At 43.5% G+C, this 14,801-nt stretch overlaps 1 long non-coding RNA gene across 1 annotated transcript in view; it reads right to left on the minus strand.

The window, feature by feature from the left end:
* The window catches only part of LOC136588517 (uncharacterized), a 278,877-nt gene that overhangs the window by 234,571 nt on the left and 29,505 nt on the right, over positions 1–14,801 (minus strand). The window contains exon 2 of the long non-coding RNA XR_010787585.1: positions 1,633–1,775. This is a non-coding gene — a long non-coding RNA (uncharacterized lncRNA). The remainder of the gene's footprint in view (positions 1–1,632; positions 1,776–14,801) is intronic.

The raw sequence follows: 14,801 nt of genomic DNA on the forward strand, positions 1-14,801 counted from the left end.
CCAAAATGAATACCCCTGTTTGTCGCGTGTTCAGAAACATTCCCGTTGTGGCCCTAATCTAATTATAGGACACATGGCAAGGCCTATAATGGAGGGAACACCCGTTGGATTGCAGGGCACAACTGAATAAATTCCTGGCCCCATTGCCCACTTGTAAGGAATAAAAATTGACACCTTAAAAAAATCCCGCACCCCCCTCCGCGCCCTTTTCGGTGTTCCCCAAATCTTAGATAGAAGTAATAATGTGAACTGTGTAGGATTTCTGAAGACGGGTAATTACGGAGGCTGGTTGGGATGGGTACATGGGGCAATAAAACCGGGTATCCCCCCTCCTCTCATGCTTTTTGGGGGTATTTCGTGACCTTAGCGGCAGGGATGGGGTGTAAAAAGAAGACGCTCAAGAAGCTGCTCCTGGAACTGCAGGAAGGCAAGCGTTCCCGGGGCTTCTTGTAAATTGCGTATTACAGGTAGCAGTCTGAATAACGCCGGGCTCACGCAGCCGTAGGCGGAATCTGCTTGCAGAGGCCCGCAGCGGATCCCAGCTGTGAGCCGGCCGTGACCCTGCGTAATGCCGCGTAATGTACTGCGCATAACTGCATACTCACACGGGCGTTCATGCGCAGTACTTTTCTTTTTTTGCTTGTATTTCCCGCACCGTCGCTTAGCGATGACACGGGTACCCGCAGCCCGTATACAACGTAGTTGCGTATGGGCAGCGGGTATATCCACGACAATGGAGCACAATGGGCTCTATGCTGCGGATAGCCGCGGTAAAATAGAACCTGCTGCGTTCTCTTTTCTGGGAGTGGATTACACAATTCCAACCCGCTAATGTGAGCGGAATTGTGTAATCCAATGCGATTGATCTGCGTATTAGCGCGGAAATGACCTTGAGGAGGGAATTGATGGGAAACTGATCAAATTTGCCGACGACACAAAGCTAGGAGGGCTAGCTAACACTAGGGAAGAGAGGGAGAGTATTCAAAAAGATCTAGAAACGCTTGCACAGTGGGCAGCGACTAACAGAATGGTATTTAACAAGGAGAGATACAAAGTCCTACATCTGGGCAAGAAAAATGAAGGAAGCACATACAGAATGGGAGGAATTGGGCTAAGCAGCACATGTGAAAAACACTTGGGTATACTAATAGATCATAGACTGAACATGAGTCAACAATGTGATGCAGCAGCCACAAAAAGGCAAACAGAATTCTTGGATGTATTAAGAGAAGCACAGAGTCTAGATCATGTGAGGTCATTATCCCCCTCTACTCTTCATTAGTCAGACCTCATCTGGAATACTGGGTCCAGTTCTGGGCACCCCACTTTAAAAAAGACATAGACAAATTGGAGCAAGTTCAGAAAAGAGTTACCAAGATGGTGAGCAGTCTGCAAATCATGTCCTATGAGGAACGGTTAAAGGATCTGGGAATGTTTAGCTTGCAGAAGAGAAGGCTGAGAGGAGACTTAATGGCTGTCTACAAATATCTGAAGGGCTGTCACAATGTAGAAGGATCAGCCCTATTCTCATTTGTACAAGGAAAGACTAGAAGCAATGGGATGAAACTGAAAGGGAGGAGACACAAATTAGATATTAGACAGTGAGGGTGATCAATGAGTGGAACAAGTTACCACAGGAGGTGGTGATTCTCCTTCGATGGAAGTCTTCAAACAAAGGCTGGATACATATCTGTCTGGGATGATTTAGTGATCCTGCACTGAGCAGGGGGTTGGACCTGATGACCCTGGAGGTGTCTTCCAATCATTCCATGGTTCTATGACAAAAGAGGACATGCATGTTAAAAACCTTATAAATAACAGATTTTGAAAATATAGCCCAAACATCTGAGCGTTTCACACAACAATATGCTTTTACATACTTGTAGTAGCACACATAACATCGCATCTTACCAACACACCGAGACGGTTTTACAGTATAGCCACACCTGGTGCATACTGTATTACTGTATAATCAGTGTAGATAAGAGTTAACCCCTTAGAGACGAAGCCTGTTTGCGCCTTAGTGACGGAGCCAAATTTTGGAAATCTGACATGCGTCGTTCAACGTAGCATAACTCCGAAAAAGCTTTACATATCCAAGTGATTCTGACATTGTTTTTTCGCCACATGTTGTACTTCATTTTGGTTGTAAAAAGAGACCAATATAATTTGTGTATATTTATTAAAAGCGCCAAAATTGGGAAAAAGTTTGAATTTTTTTTCATTTTTTCACATTTTCAACTGTAATATCTCAAATATGTCCAAACATACAGTACACATTTTTGATAAGATATATATTTCCATCTGTTTACTTTATTCTGAATGCACATTTGAAAAACTCGTTTTTTTTAACCATTTAGGAGACGTACAAATGTAACATTACTTTTCAGCATTTTGAGGAACACTTTGTTTTCCTGTACCAAGCCAAGTTTGCAAAGGCTCATGAGTGTCAGAATAATAGAAACCTGCCCAAATGACCCCATTTTAAAAACTACACCCCTTAATGTATTCACTGAGGGGGGTCATGAGTATTTTGACCCCACCATTTTTTTCAGGAATTAATTAAATTTAGAGGGGAAAAAATAAAATTTCATATTTTTGCAAATATGTCATTTTAAAGACATATTGTTTTCCTATAGTGCCCATGAAAATAAGGATTTACACCCCAAAATGGATACCCCCATTTCTCCCGTGTTCAGAAACATACCCATTGTGGACCTAATCTTATGTCTGGATGCACAACGGGACCCAAAATGAAAGGAGTAGTCGGTGTCTTTCAGAACATAAATTTTGCTTGAAGGCGTTTTAGGCCCCATAGCACTTTTGTAGAGCTCTTGAGCGGCCAAAACCATAGGGAACCCCCACAAATGACCCCATTTTGAAAACTGGACCCCTTAATGAATTTATCTAGGGGTGTACTGCTCATTTTGACCCCACAATCTTTGAATGAATTCTAGCAAAGCAAAAGGAAAAAATTGTGATTTTCGTTTTTTTTTGTCAATTCTGTCATTTTAAAAACAGCTTTTTTTGTACAGCACACACATGAATGAAGCCTTGCACCCCAAAATGGATACCCCTGTTTCTCCCGTGTTCAGTGACATACCCATTATGGCCCTAATCTTATGTCTGGATGCACAACGGGGCCCAAAATGAAAGGAGTAGTCGGTGGTTTTCAGAACATAAATTTTCCTTGAAGGCGTTTTAGGCCCCATAGCACTTTTGTAGAGCTCTTGAGCGGCCAAAACCATAGAGAACCCCCACAAATGACCCCATTTTGAAAACTAGACCCCTTAACGAATTTATCTAGGGGTGTACTGCCTATTTTGACCCCACCGTTTTTGAATGAATTCAAGCAAAGAAAAGGGAAAAAAATGTGATTTTCGTTTTATTGGCAATTCAATCATTTTAAAAATTGCTTTTTTTGTACAGCACACACATGAATGAATACCTGCACCCCAAAATGGATACCCCTATTTGTCCCGTGTTCAGAGACATACCCATTGTGGCCCTAATCTTTTGTCTGGATGCACACAGGGCCCAAAATGAAAGGAGTAGTCGGTGGCTTTCAGAACTGAAATTTAGCATGAAGGTGATTTAGGCCCCATTGCCCACTTGTAGAGCCCTTGAGCGGCCAAAACGGCAGCGAACCCCAACAAATGACCCCATTTTGAAAACTAGACCCCCTAATGAATTTATCTAGGGGTGTACTGTGTATTTTTACACTACAATTTTTGAATAAATCTAAGCAAAGCAGTAGGAAAAAATTACAATTTTCATTTTTTTGGCCGTTGTATCAATTTAAAAACTGGTTTTTTTGTGCAGCACACATAGGAATGAAGACTTTCACCCCAAAATGGATACCCCTGTTTGTCCCGTGTTCAGGAACATACCCATTGTGGCCCTAATCTACTTAAAGGACACATGACTAGGCCTATAATGGAAGGAGCACCCGTTGGATTTCAGGGTACAACGGAATAAATTCCAGGCCCCATTGCCCACTTATAGAGCAATTGAGCATCCAAAACGATAAAGAACCCCCTCAAATGACCCCATTTTAAAAACTAACGAATTTCATTTTTTTGGCAATTTTCTCAATTTAAAAACTGTTTTTTTGTACAGCACACATAGGAATGAAGACGTTCACCCCAAAATGAATACCCCTGTTTGTCGCGTGTTCAGAAACATTCCCGTTGTGGCCCTAATCTAATTATAGGACACATGGCAAGGCCTATAATGGAGGGAACACCCGTTGGATTGCAGGGCACAACTGAATAAATTCCTGGCCCCATTGCCCACTTGTAAGGAATAAAAATTGACACCTTAAAAAAATCCCGCACCCCCCTCCGCGCCCTTTTCGGTGTTCCCCAAATCTTAGATAGAAGTAATAATGTGAACTGTGTAGGATTTCTGAAGACGGGTAATTACGGAGGCTGGTTGGGATGGGTACATGGGGCAATAAAACCGGGTATCCCCCCTCCTCTCATGCTTTTTGGGGGTATTTCGTGACCTTAGCGGCAGGGATGGGGTGTAAAAAGAAGACGCTCAAGAAGCTGCTCCTGGAACTGCAGGAAGGCAAGCGTTCCCGGGGCTTCTTGTAAATTGCGTATTACAGGTAGCAGTCTGAATAACGCCGGGCTCACGCAGCCGTAGGCGGAATCTGCTTGCAGAGGCCCGCAGCGGATCCCAGCTGTGAGCCGGCCGTGACCCTGCGTAATGCCGCGTAATGTACTGCGCATAACTGCATACTCACACGGGCGTTCATGCGCAGTACTTTTCTTTTTTTGCTTGTATTTCCCGCACCGTCGCTTAGCGATGACACGGGTACCCGCAGCCCGTATACAACGTAGTTGCGTATGGGCAGCGGGTATATCCACGACAATGGAGCACAATGGGCTCTATGCTGCGGATAGCCGCGGTAAAATAGAACCTGCTGCGTTCTCTTTTCTGGGAGTGGATTACACAATTCCAACCCGCTAATGTGAGCGGAATTGTGTAATCCAATGCGATTGATCTGCGTATTAGCGCGGATCAGACGCATGCGGAATCCGTAATTCCTATCCGGTCATGCAAGACCGGCCTAAGGTAGAATGCTACCGCGGGCCTTAGGTACATCATTAGGTACATCATTTCATCCTCCCTCACGGATATGATCCGTGGGGGGTGATGAGACGTAAGATTTTTTAACTTTTTTTTTACTTTTCTAAAAAAATTTTTTTTTTACTTTTTCACACTTTTTTTTTTACTTTACATGATCACTGCTATCCATTGGATACTAGTGATCATGTCCCCAGTATAATCTCTCTGCTCCTGGCTACACATGGCAGCCAGGAGCAGAGGGTATTAAATTTCCCGGGGCTCGAGCCCCTCTGTGCACGCGCCCGATGATTGACATCCGGCGCGCATGCGCAGACGGGGATTCGGGCACCCCGGAAATCGGGGAGGACTTAGGTGAGTATTTTCACCTCCCCTCATGGATCCGATCCATGAGGGGAGGTGAAACTGACACTTTTTAAAACTTTTTTTTAAACTTTTTCGCGATTGCTGCTATTCAATGGATAGCGGCGATCGCGGGCCCGAGGACCGCTCAGGTTTTAAATTTGCCAGGGGCTCCCGGGCTTCTGCGCATGCACGTGACATCATCATCTGGCGCGCATGCGCAGAAAAGCGGCGGCGGGTCCGGGAGGCATATTAGCACTTTCTGCTTAGCTTAAGCAGCACTGCTGATTAGAGCCACCTGATTGGCTCTTCGGCACCACGTGACTACACAGCGTGCACGCGCATTGCCTTCAGCAACCGTGCACTACACACTACAGTTAAGCAGACGTGCACTACACACTGCACTTAAGCAGCACGGGGTTAGGTTTAGAGTTAGGTTTAGGGTTAGGTTTAGGTTTAGGGTTACCTAAACCTACCCCTAAACCCTAACCCCAACCCTAAACCTAACCCTAAACACTAACCCTAAACCTAACCCTGAACCCTAAAACTAACCCTACACCTAACCCTAAACCTAACCCTAAACCCTAACCCCGTGCTGCTTAAGTGTAGTGTGTAGTGCATATCTGCTTAACTGTAGTGTGTAGTGCACGGCTGCTGAAGGCACTCCGCGTGCACGCTGTGTAGTCACGTGGTGCCGAAGAGCCAATCAGGTGGCTCTAATCAGCAGCACTGCTTAAGCTAAACAGAAAGTGCTAATATGCGTCCGGGAGGATCCGAATCTTAGGGGGCAGCGTGGAGAAGGCGGGTGAGTATTTTCAGCTGCCCTGATGGATCCGATCCATCAGGGCTGCTGAATCTTTACTTATTTACACACTTTTATTTACTTTATTGCGATCGGCGCTATCCATTGCATAGCGCCAATCGCAATGCTGGGGGGGACTGCCCGCATCCTGGGATGACAGCTCCATGCTGTCGGCTACCTGCGGGCACCGACAGCATGAAGCTGTCACGTCCTCAGGCAAGTGGACATTAATCCAAAGAGGATGCATAAAACTACGTCCTCTAGGATTAAAGCCCACTTGCTGAGGACGTAGTTTCCCGATGGGGCAGTCGTTAAGGGGTTAAAGTAACTCATCCACACACAGGAGGAAAAATCTGCAGCATGAATTGTCCCGCAGTCGGATTTTAAATCTATAGCATATAAATTTGTACTTCGAATTTTCACTCCAGATTTCACTTTAAATCAGGGGAAGAAATCCTCAGTTAATCCACACCAAAAAATTGACAACTCTGCATGTAAGGCTGCCTTGATACCGCATTCACGTGCCCACCCAGGCTTCCTGTCCAAGTAATGCATCTGACATACCAAAAATGGCACTCAGATGGAACTCTGGATGGCTCCAAGACTCTAATTTCTAAAACGGAGACCAAGCTTTGGTCTCCGTTTCAGAGGGTTTCCGTTAATTTCCAACATTTTGGCCAGACAGAGCAGTAATATAGTATTTATTTTATTTAAGGCCGAAAAACAGATATATGTCCATCCAGTTCATCCTATTACCACCCAATGTTGATCCAGAGGAAGGCAAAAAACCTTAATAAGTTACCGAATGCTGAAAATGAAAAGAAACCTGCTGAAATGCAGACCAAAGCAGCAAGCTTTAGAAATGAGAGTCTTGGAGCCATCCAGGGTTCTGTCTGAGTGGTGTTTTTGGCATGTCATATAGAGCACTTAGGCAGAGAGCCTGGATGGGCATCCAAATGATGTGTTAGTTTAGTGTAGCCTTAGGCCATGGATCTCAAACACAAAGCCTGTGGGCCAAACCCAGGCTGCCACCTCATTTTATGTGACCCCCTGGACATGCTTAATAAAGAAGTTATCTAGGCAGCACCCGCCAGAATACACCAGGGTTGGAGTGGAAACCGCTGCTCCGACACCTGTGTAGTGGCCGGCGCTTGTAATTATGAGCGCTGGCCACTACACAAGCAATGGCTTCAGCTCCAACCCTGGTGCATCCCAGCGGGCGCTGCCTTTACTCCTCCCGCCTGCAGCCCTGGTCCAGTGGCGCACTGCAGAGTCTGTGACCACCAGCGCCTGCACTGAGATGTGAAGTCAGCGGTCACAGACTCAGCAGCAGCTGCTACTGCTAGACCAGGGCTGCCGACGGGGTGAGTGTAAAGCTTATAGGGTTGCTTTACTATACAATGAATTCAACCATAAGACTGATGTGGCCCTTAGTGAAAATGAGTTTGACACTCCTGCCTTAGCCTATGTTCACACATTGGCAGAAATTTACCGCTATTCTGCCATGATTTTTGTCCCTGATCAATGCGCAGATTTAGCCCCGTCGATAGGCAAAATCTTCAGTGTGGAATTCCAACACGTTTCTGCGCAAAGATGCGATCTGTGCTGAAATGCATTGGAATTTCAAATGCAGATTTTGCCCATTGACAATTGCTGTGGACGTACAGGTCGTTTAGACCGAACGATTATGGTTCACTTTTGGTTGTTTGAACAATTCTTTGAATGTTGTTTCATCTAATAGCACCCTGAAGCATTATTCACACAAGTGTTTTTACGACCATCTGAAGCAATCGTCAGATGGACGATTTTTTACGTGGCCTGAAAAGATAAGTCTTGCCTATCTTTTGGTCACTATAGACTGGAGGCTTCCATAGACTCCTAAGGGAGCCGAACAAAAAGAGAGGGAGAGGGAGTTTAGCAGTGGCCAGTGCTGCTAAAACATGACAGGTGCCTCTATTTAGGCATTAGAAGTAAATCTGAGGACTTATGTTGGCCGTGTGAATGGACAACAAATTTTAGCCGCAACACGATCACAGCTTTTTCCCATTCATGCAAACTTTGGCTGTGATGCTGCCAGCGTAAAAATGCCCATGTGAAAGAAGTCTAAGAGAGAAGTATAACACACGCTATAGGCTTTGTATTGTTGACTATAGGGGATGTCACACTATATAACCTCTTGCATTGGAACAATAAAACAGAAGAGCTTGGAAACATCACTTGAGTGTTTCTCATTGTATTCTTTTCTGGTGCACCGAATCATAATTAGGCATACCTGATTGATAAGGCTACGATACTCCTTATGTATCACCTAAATTAAGTCATTACTTTAACAGGCACAGTCTTAACTTCCAATACACCAAATTAAAGGTGGAAACCTGCTCTATTCCAATATCTTATAGAAAAAATGAAAATTTGTAATAAGATTTATTGTAGTTTAAAACTTTGTTTTACATCTAAATAAACTGACATCACATTTAATAATTTTTGAAAATTTGAAGATTATACAATAAAAATTTACAAGAAGGAATGAAATAAGAACCCCCTTAAAGGGGTTGTCCCGCGAAAGCAAGTGGGGGTATACACTTCTGTATGGCCATATTAATGCACTTTGTAATGTACATCGTGCATTAATTATGAGCCATACAGAAGTTATTCACTTACCTGTTCCGTTGCTAGCGTCCTCGTCTCCATGGTGCCGTCTAATTTCAGCGTCTAATCGCCCGATTAGACGCGCTTGCGCAGTCCTGTCTTCTTCTTTTCTGAATGGGGCCGCTCGTGCCTGAGAGCGGCTCCTCGTAGCTCCGCCCCGTCACATGCCGATTCCAGCCAATCAGGAGGCTGGAATCGGCAATGGACCGCACAGAAGCCCTGCGGTCCACCGAGGGTGAAGATCCCGGTGGCCATCTTCACCAGGTAAGTAAGAAGTCACCGGAGCGCGGGGATTCAGGTAAGCACTGTCCGGTTTTTTTTTTTTTAAGTCCCTGCATCGGGTTTGTCTCGCGCCGAACAGGGGGGCTATTGAAAAAAAAAAAACGTTTCGGCGCGGGACAACCCCTTTAATATTTTCTTCAAATTTTCATCAAAATATATTATGAGGAAAGCTAACAGAAATGTTTATATCTTGCATGGAAAAATAGTTTTTTGTGTTTTTTATATTACTGAAAATGTTTTTTCTCAAAAACTGGGAGTCAGAGGAAGTTGAAGGCCAGATTCGTATCGAGCACTGCAAAATAGATAAGGAAATTACATTTTTGTTGACGGGAGGATTTTGATGTAGACCAGTGTTATAGGTAGACTTTACTGCCATAGATAACCATCATTAAACCTTTAATCATCCTATAATAAGCTACATTGGGGTTCCTACCATGAACTTCGGGCTACAGGGCTTATGTTTGCATTCTAATTTACTGCCAACGTGCAAGTATCTTTTTACATAGAGTAGAGTCTAAAGAAGAAAACTCGTCCAGATCTGTGAAGACTTCCAGATATTTCCCACTAAATTCCAGGTAGATGAGGATAGACTTATTTGCCAGTTCTTGGCTACAGCAGCAGGATGGATTACTGGCTAAATGCCTAAAACCTAGGTAAAAATAGAAAAAGTCCATCTGTATCTTCCCTAATTGGAAAACAAAACCAATTGCCCTTAGCATAGGGCTCAGATTTTATGTAAAGCTTCATCCGGGTCTTGGTCTGCATTTCCCCTCCGAGTCACAGAAATGGGAGTCTCATTGAAACATCTTCCGTAACAGAAGTACTTGGCAGGGCATGAATATTCTAGAAATTACTAGAAGTAATCTGGCACCCACTTTATAGATACTATATAAATAAAATAATAAAAATAGTAACACAATACTCTTTCCTATTAGAGAGTGGTGGCTTCTCTGTCTGCATATCCTCTTACGTGACTGTGACTCAAGTACCTCATGGATGTACTCATGTGAAGAACATCTCTTTGCTGTGTCCACTTTGGCTTTTTTCACATTACGTTTACCTGACCAACACTTGTTTCATCTTGGGTTTCCATCTTCTATGCAGAAAACTGCATAAGGATAGAGAATAAAAGAATAGAATCGTAACAAAACCATAGGGTTCAATAGGTCTCTGTTTCACACGGTTTTAATCTCTGTCAGCCTTTGACTCCTTAAGGACCAAGCACAATAAACTTACGGCACTTGGTCCTCGGCTTTAATCCTTGCCGCTAGTAAAAATGTGGCGTGGGATTTAAGCTCCTTCTCCTGCAATGTAGCAGAAGCAGGTTGGATCCCCGGCTATTAGTCACAGCTGAGGACCCGGAGTATAGGGCAGAAATGGTTCTTAACCGCTTCTGCCTTCTCCTTTAAACCCTTGATGACACAGCCCTTTTTTTCCCCATTTTCGTTTTTTCCTCCGCCCTTTTAAAAAATCGTTACAGCTTTATTTATCCATTGACCTAACTGTTTGAGGGCTTCTTTTTTGCAGGACAAGTTGTATTTTTCAATGGCACTATTTAATGTACGTATAATGCACTGAAAAAGTAAAAAAAAATTCTAAGTGGAGTAAAATGAAAAAAGAAAAACTAAACTTCCGCCATCTTTTGATGTATCTCCTTTCTATGGTGCACAAACTGCAACAGAAATGACAAGACAACTTTATTCTGTGCGTCAGTACGATTACTACAATACTAAACTTGTATAGTTTTTTTTTTTTTTGCTGTACTACTTTTATTTTTTTCAGACATTTATTTCTTAAAAATTATTTTCTGCCGCCATCTTCTGCGCACAATAACTTTAATTTTTCCATCAACATATTTGTGCAAGGTCTCATTTTTGTGGGATATCCTGTAGTTTGTGTTGGTACCATTGTGTCATACATACGTCTTTTTGATCACCTTTTATTGCATTTTTTCATGGCGACAAGGTGACAAAAAAAAGCGCATTTCTAGGGTTCTTTATTTTTTTTCTGACGACGTTTATCTGGCAGGATAAATAATGCATTACTCTGATAGATCAGACTTTTGCGTATGCAGCAATACCAAATATATATTCTTGTTTTATAATTTTGATTTTTTTTGTAAATATGGCAAAAGGTTTTTTTCTTAACTTTTATTACTTTTTTTTGTTTATTGTTATTATTTTTACTTTTTTTTTATTAGTCCCCAGAGGGGCCCACAACTAGTGATGCTTTGATCGCTCCTGCAGTATGATGTAATGCCATAGCATTACATCATACTGTGATCGGGCAGGCGGTGTATCAAGTCACCCCATGGGGATCCTTTCCGAAGGACCCTAGCTGCCATGACACCCGCACAGAATTGACAGCGGCATTTAAATGGTTAATTGCTCTGCTCAGCCACGTGGGTGAGTGGAGCTGTTACCGCTGGGTGTCAGCTGCAATAAACAGCCGGTGCCCGTGCTGTATGAAGGGAGGTCACCCCGCGATCTCCCTTCATACATACCCTGACCCTGCAGGACGTAACTGAACTTCCTATAGCAGGAAGGGGTTAAAGGCTATATAGCATTCAATGAGCACTATGTGGTAAAGAGAGAAAATGGAAGTGCCACTTCGACTCGGTGATCATGTGACCGTCGGGTTTATCCCTGCCAAAGCAGAGCTGAAGGGTCCTAGCAGACCCAGATCAGGAGGGTAACAAACAGCAAATTAGCTTGTAATATAGGTGGGTTATAGGAAAAGTATCAAGGTCTACTAGGATTGGCGTCAGAGCAGTTGCAATTTATCAATTATGGTTGTCCTATTTCTCAAAAAATTGAATCCACGATGCCCATAGGGTCGAGAAATTATCTCCTGTGCCCGTTTCTCAACCGACAATCTACTTGAATAGGAAGATTTGTGAATCTATACTTCCACTGGGATATTGTGGGGACCTCTTTCTCTTTCCAATATAAGGGGATGAGGAGTTTTGCGGCTGAAATTAGGATTGTAGGCAGGTCTTTGTTTGAGGGTTCAAAATGTTTGGAAGGTTTCCATATCAGTATCTCCTCAGGTGAAAAGGAATGGGAGTTTCTACAGATTTTGTTAATGGGGTTGAATATTGTAAGCCAATAGGTTATAATTCTAGGGCAGTGCCACCATATATGCAGGTAGGTACCCCTCTGAGCCTCACATCTCCAGCATAAATCGGATTTCTCAGAATTTACTCTAGCTAAGGCTACAGGCATTTTGTACAATTTGGTGAGGGATTTGTATGAGTTCTCTTGAGTGGGAACACATCTAGAGAAGCCGTGGGAATTCTTTAACACCCTGAGGGTTTCCTCTTTGCTTAGGAAAATGCCTAGGTCTTTCCCCATTCTCTGAGAAATCAAGGCCGCCTGATGAGGTTTGTAGGAGTAGAGCTTTGTATAGATGTGTTCCCAGTTTCTTATGGTGAGAAGGGAGGGAAAGTTACGTCTCAAACCAGAGGGGGGTCTCTTAGTTTGCTGTAACTGGAACTCTGAAACTTCTTCAAGCAGTTGTATAAGTCTATTTTGCCCAGAAAATCAAGTGGATGATTTGGGAGAAGGGTGTCTAGCTGGTTCGGATTTGTTAATATGGGGCCTTTAACTATGTCAAAAATAGTTCAATCCCTAAGTCTTTCCCACTGACCCCCTGAGTGCAGGGGTCTATTAGCTATAATGGCTGGTATTGGGGATGCAGGGGTCATTGGGGGGAGTGACCTGTTATCTGCCGTCTCCAGCTGTAACAACTTCAGAACTTTAATTGTGCCTTTTGTGATAGGGCGAAGTGCTAGGGGTTTGCTCAGGGGGTGAGCTCACAGAAGGAGTAAGTTATCCGGTTTCACTAGAGACTTCTCTAGTTCTATAATAGGCAAAGCTGAGGTATGGTTTACCAAAGAGATCCATCTGACAATATGGATTGCCTTGTAGTACAAATGTAGGTTTGACAAGCCAATAGCCCCCTTGAGATCTTTTTGGGGTTAAATAATAGAATGCTAAGCATGGATTATGTCTGTCACAGTCAAATCCTTTAAAAGCTGGTGTATCTGAGAGAAAAAGAAGCCACACACTTCTATTGGTACTGTATGTAGGGTATAGATAATATATGGCAGTATATAGGTAGAGAATAGTTTTTTTCTGCCCAGCCATGAAATAAATGGGAGGGTTAGTTGTTGGAGCTGGTTCTTTATTCTTTTTTAGTTTTATTGGGGGTAAAAAGCTATGAGTTCCTCATTTTGTTTTGGACATTTGGGACATGGTCTTCTACATGGTCTCCACTGTAGCTAGGGCGTCCATGGGAGCCGCATCCATAGGAACCCCAGTTACAGGGAAAAACCTCCCCCTACTGTGATAGTAATCACTAACAGAGCTAATCTGGGTCTGCTAGGGCCCTGCAGCTCTGCTGTGTCAGGAGGCACCCAGTGGTCATGTAATTGCAGGGTCAAATAGTGGAAATAATACTTCTGCTTTCTCTCTTTAGTACATAGCGCTCATTAAGTGCTATGTAGCCTGAAAGGAGAAGGTTGTAAAACTGCTTCTCGCTTCTCCTTCATGTCCTTGGCTGTGTCTGACAGCCGAAGACCCGACCTACTCATGCTAACTTGCAGGAGCAGAAGTTTTAATCCAGAGACATATTTTTGTTATCGGCCAGCATTAAAGCCCAGGACCAAACATTGTAAATTTATTGGGCTTGGTCCTTAAGGAGTTTAACAGACTCTGCCACCTACTTTTAGCCGTAAAAGCTAAGCTTATGAGCTGAAAGTTTGTGATCTGCTGAGTCTGGAGATGTAAGTGTTATGCGTACCTTCACCATCGTTCCCCTGGTGTTGACACTGAAAGCTGCCGTCCGAAGCATTGGGCAGCGCTCCTAAATAGTCCGTCTATTATAACAAGAGAACAGGCAGACTGCTTAGCAGCGCTGCTCAATGCATTGACCAGCAGCTTTCAGCGCCAACACCAGGGGAACAACGCAGGAGGTAAGTATAACAACGTACATTCCTGAACTCACCTACTTTCAACCCATAAGCTTAGTTTATAGGGCTAACATTAGGCGACAGATTCCTTTTAAGAAGGAGATTATGCTTATATTGTAGAGGGCAATGATCTGTCCAATCATGTGATAAAGCAAGTGAGACAAAGTATATGGGAAATGTCAAAATGTGATGATGGAAATGGAGATTCATGAACTCATGTCTATTCGGAACGTCTATGGATATTTGCCCTTGCTGCCTGCACCTCGACCCAAGTATTAACTTACTGCTGTGTGGATGGCAGGAATTAAACCTGCTATCATCAACGAACCCAGGTAAGACCCTGCTGCTGGCACTGCTGTAGGGGACCCTTTGGGTGACATCGTGATTGTGAATTATACGGAGGAGCTTAGGCTGTCACTCACATTGGGATGCTATAGCTGTCACTATGTTAGTGCCATTTGGGCTGCTGGACTTAGTAGATTGAATAGTATCTCAGCAGTACAAAGTATTTCAGAGGGGTATGCTGATCTTGGCAGTCCACTCATATGATATTAGTAATAGCAGGGCTGCATGTGACACAAGATTTGAGGATGTCCAGCAGGAAGCTGTAGAAACTCATAGTCTGAGTCTTTGAAGTGCTCACAAGGTTTATTGACGTCA

Source organism: Eleutherodactylus coqui, chromosome 13 (genome assembly GCF_035609145.1).
Source record: "Eleutherodactylus coqui strain aEleCoq1 chromosome 13, aEleCoq1.hap1, whole genome shotgun sequence".
Lineage (NCBI taxonomy): Eukaryota > Metazoa > Chordata > Amphibia > Anura > Eleutherodactylidae > Eleutherodactylus > Eleutherodactylus coqui.